The sequence below is a fragment of the Bombina bombina genome, chromosome 6, assembly GCF_027579735.1.
Source record: "Bombina bombina isolate aBomBom1 chromosome 6, aBomBom1.pri, whole genome shotgun sequence".
Lineage (NCBI taxonomy): Eukaryota > Metazoa > Chordata > Amphibia > Anura > Bombinatoridae > Bombina > Bombina bombina.
This window is the reverse complement of record NC_069504.1, coordinates 646,961,404-646,966,403: the sequence shown is the minus strand read 5'-3', so window position 1 is coordinate 646,966,403 and position 5,000 is coordinate 646,961,404. Positions and strand designations below refer to the sequence as shown.

Here is a 5,000-nt window from a genome sequence, read left to right as displayed (position 1 = left end):
GATAGAACGAGAAAGAGAGAAAAAGGAGATACATCCTGCTATTTTTAAAAACCAAAACAAACAAAAAACACTGAAGTTAAGAGGGAAAAAAATAGCCAAATATCATTTATTTTCTATATTTGCATGAAAAGCAGTACCAAATTAACAAAAAAACAGAATTTATGTTTACCTGATAAATTACTTTCTCCAACGGTGTGTCCGGTCCACGGCGTCATCCTTACTTGTGGGATATTCTCTTCCCCAACAGGAAATGGCAAAGAGCCCAGCAAAGCTGGTCACATGATCCCTCCTAGGCTCCGCCTACCCCAGTCATTCGACCGACGTTAAGGAGGAATATTTGCATAGGAGAAACCATATGATACCGTGGTGACTGTAGTTAAAGAAAATAAATTATCAGACCTGATTAAAAAACCAGGGCGGGCCGTGGACCGGACACACCGTTGGAGAAAGTAATTTATCAGGTAAACATAAATTCTGTTTTCTCCAACATAGGTGTGTCCGGTCCACGGCGTCATCCTTACTTGTGGGAACCAATACCAAAGCTTTAGGACACGGATGAAGGGAGGGAGCAAATCAGGTCACCTAAATGGAAGGCACCACGGCTTGCAAAACCTTTCTCCCAAAAATAGCCTCAGAAGAAGCAAAAGTATCAAACTTGTAAAATTTGGTAAAAGTGTGCAGTGAAGACCAAGTCGCTGCCCTACATATCTGATCAACAGAAGCCTCGTTCTTGAAGGCCCATGTGGAAGCCACAGCCCTAGTGGAATGAGCTGTGATTCTTTCGGGAGGCTGCCGTCCGGCAGTCTCGTAAGCCAATCTGATGATGCTTTTAATCCAAAAAGAGAGAGAGGTAGAAGTTGCTTTTTGACCTCTCCTTTTACCAGAATAAACAACAAACAAGGAAGATGTTTGTCTAAAATCCTTTGTAGCATCTAAATAGAATTTTAGAGCGCGAACAACATCCAAATTGTGCAACAAACGTTCCTTCTTTGAAACTGGTTTCGGACACAGAGAAGGTACGATAATCTCCTGGTTAATGTTTTTGTTAGAAACAACTTTTGGAAGAAAACCAGGTTTAGTACGTAAAACCACCTTATCTGCATGGAACACCAGATAAGGAGGAGAACACTGCAGAGCAGATAATTCTGAAACTCTTCTAGCAGAAGAGATTGCAACTAAAAACAAAACTTTCCAAGATAATAACTTAATATCAACGGAATGTAAGGGTTCAAACGGAACCCCCTGAAGAACTGAAAGAACTAAATTGAGACTCCAAGGAGGAGTCAAAGGTTTGTAAACAGGCTTAATTCTAACCAGAGCCTGAACAAAGGCTTGAACATCTGGCACAGCTGCCAGCTTTTTGTGAAGTAACACAGACAAGGCAGAAATCTGTCCCTTCAGGGAACTTGCAGATAATCCCTTTTCCAATCCTTCTTGAAGGAAGGATAGAATCTTAGGAATCTTAACCTTGTCCCAAGGGAATCCTTTAGATTCACACCAACAGATATATTTTTTCCAAATTTTGTGGTAAATCTTTCTAGTTACAGGCTTTCTGGCCTGAACAAGAGTATCGATAACAGAATCTGAGAACCCTCGCTTCGATAAGATCAAGCGTTCAATCTCCAAGCAGTCAGCTGGAGTGAAACCAGGTTCGGATGTTCGAACGGACCCTGAACAAGAAGGTCTCGTCTCAAAGGTAGCTTCCAAAAGTTAAACACTAAAAAACTCTAAGCCATCTCCGTGGAGATGTTGCCTGTACAACGGCAAAGAGAATGACTGGGGTAGGCGGAGCCTAGGAGGGATCATGTGACCAGCTTTGCTGGGCTCTTTGCCATTTCCTGTTGGGGAAGAGAATATCCCACAAGTAAGGATGACGCCGTGGACCGGACACACCTATGTTGGAGAAAATTATAGATTTAGAAATCACAAGAGAAAAATGAATTTTAGCGTAGAAGTTAAAGTGTTACGAGCTGAAAGGAAGTTTTCCCAAAAGTTAGAACAAGTTTTCTATTTTCCAAGGTATTTGGCGTTCACTTAATGAAGACATTTCTTCCATTTGGTTGTGCACTAATTTCAGCTTCTTTGCATTTTACAAGGCCTGAAAATTTTCTCTTGGTCATAGCTTCCGAAATCTTGTGTAGCCAATATTTAAAAGGTACACAAAAGTCAACTTTATGCTGGGGCTGTAATACTTTGCAACATTAAAAAAAAAAAAAGGATAATACTGTTAGCTTTAACTCTGAGATCTTTAAGCCTAGACAGGATATGGTTGGTATACTCCATTGCTTGCCTTTCAGACAAGCTTACACAACAGAATGCAAAGCACCAGTATCCAGGACGTGCCATTCTGTGTGCTTTTTTAAAAAATAATTTTTTTTTTTTGTAAACACATTACAACAGTATAACATACAATTTACCATTTCTTTCATGTAATTAGCAAGAGTCCATGAGCTAGTGACGTATGGGATATACATTCCTACCAGGAGGGGCAAAGTTTCCCAAACCTCAAAATGCCTATAAATACACACCTCACCACACCCACAATTCAGTTTTACAAACTTTGCCTCCCTATGGAGGTGGTGAAGTAAGTTTGTGCTTGATTTTCTTCTGTGACATGCGCTTCTCAGCATTTTGAAGCTTGTTTCCTCTCAGAGTACAGTGAATGTCAGAGGGATGTGAAGGGAGTATCACCTATTGAATTCTATGGTTTTCCTCGCGGGTCATAGAGATTCATCTCCTACCTCCCTTTTTCAGATCGACAATATACTCTCATATTCCATTACCTCTACTGATAACTGTTTCAGTACTGGTTTGGCTATATGCTATATGTGGATGGGTGTCTTTCAGTAAGTATGTTTTCATAAGGGACACGCAATCAAAATTAAAGGGACAGTCAAGTATAAATTAAACTTTCATTATTCAGATAGGAATTTTAATTTGAATCGACTTTCCAATTTACTTTTTTCTCTTGGTATTCTTAGTTTAAAGTAAACCTAGGTAGGCTCATATGCTAATTTCTAAGCCTTTGAGGGCTGCCTCTTATCACATGCTTTTTAAATCTCTTTTCAACACAAAGAGACAGAAAGTACACGTGGGCCATATAGATAACACTGTGTTCAGGCACAGAAAGTTATTTAAGATCTAGCACAATACAATGTTAAATTTAAGACAATAGATCATAAACATTCACAGTCATGTGATCAGGGGCTGGAAGAAGGTTCCTAGATACAAGGTAATCACAGAGATAAAAAGTGTATTATTATAGCTGTGTTGGTTATGCAAAACTGGGGAATGGGTAATAAAGGGATTATCTATCTTTTAAAACAATAACAATTCTATGGTTGACTGTCCCTTTAAACTTTCATTATTCAGATAAAGCATGTCATTTTAAACAGGTTTCCAATTTACTTCCATTAACTAAATGTGCACAGTATTTTTATATTTAAACTTTTTGAGTCCCCAGCGCCTACTGAGCATGTGCAAGAATAAGTGTGTATGCCTTTGTGAATGACTGATGGCTGTCACATGGTACGTGTATGCATTTGTGATTGGCTGATGGCTGTCACATGGTACAGGGGGAGTGGAAAAAGACAACTTTTAAAATTGTCAGAAAAAAAAAATCTACTACTCATTTGAAGTTCAGACAAAGTGCTATTGCATTGTCTTGTTATCTTGCATTTGTTGATTATGCAAATCTACTCTATTGACTGGTCCTTTAAGACACTCTCAGCTATGGTTTGGCACTTTATGTATTAATATAAAGTTCTAAATATATGTATTGTACTTATATTTGCCATAAGTCAAGTTTATGTATATTTCCTTATTCCATATTCAGGAAAATATCTCTCTTACCTGGGGTATAGTCTTTTTTCGAATAGACTGCTTTTTCATTAAATATTCGCAGGCAAAATTAGGCTCGCGAGGTCACAAAATGCTGATGTTTATTGCGTAATTTTTTGCGCAAATTTTTTTTTGCGCGAAGGTACGTCCGATGACGCAAATTCATCATTTCCAGCGTCTTAGTTGACACCGAATTTCCTTGCACAAGGTTGCGTCTGCAATGACGCGAGTGTGTCATTTTCGGATGTTGTTAGTGGCAAAAAAAAATATTTCATTTTGCGTTGTGCGTCATACTTGGCGCCAAATTTCATTATTTGAAACCCCATTTCCTATATGCCTCTTGCATTTTTTTTCTATGTTCAGAGGGCTATGCTGTTTGCATTTTGTTCCCATTCCTGAATCTGCCATATAAGGAAATTGATAATTTTGCTTTATATGTTTCTTTTTCTCTTACATTTGCAAGATGTCTCAATCTGATCCTGTTTCAGAAACCACTGTTGGAACCCTGCTGCTTGATAACAGTTCTACCAAAGCTAAGTATCTGTTGTAAATTTGTGGAGATTATATCTCCAGCTGTGGTATGCAATAGTTGTCATAAGCTTTTACATGCAGAGAATGTATCCATCAGTACTAGTACAATGCCTGTTGTTCCTTCAACATCTAATGTACATGATATCCCTGTGAATATAAAAGATTTTATTGCTGATGCGATTCAGAAGGCTTTGTCTGCTATTCTGCCTTCTAATAAACATAAAAGGTCTTTTAAAACTTCTCATAAAGTTGCTGAAATTTCAAATGACCGACAACATACTGAATTATCCTCCTCTGATGAGGATCTATCTGATTCAGAAGATCCTACCTCAGATATTGACACTGACAAATCTACTTATCTATTTAAAATGGCGTATATTCGTTCCTTGTTAAAAGAGGTGTTGATTACTTTGGATATTGAGGAAACTAGTCCTCTTGATACTAAAACTAGTAAACGTTTAAATTCTGTTTATAAACCTCGTGTGGTTACTCCAGAGGTTTTTCCAGTTCCTGATGCTATTTCTGATATGATTTCTAAGGAATGGAATAGGCCTGGTACTCCTTTTATCCCTTCTTTAAGGTTTAAAAAATTGTATCCTTTGCCAGCAGTAAGATTGGAGTTTTGGGAA

At 38.1% G+C, this 5,000-nt stretch overlaps 1 protein-coding gene across 1 annotated transcript in view; it reads right to left on the bottom strand.

The window, feature by feature from the left end:
* The window catches only part of ABHD17C (abhydrolase domain containing 17C, depalmitoylase), a 131,397-nt gene that overhangs the window by 1,221 nt on the left and 125,176 nt on the right, over positions 1–5,000 (bottom strand). The window lies entirely within an intron of this gene.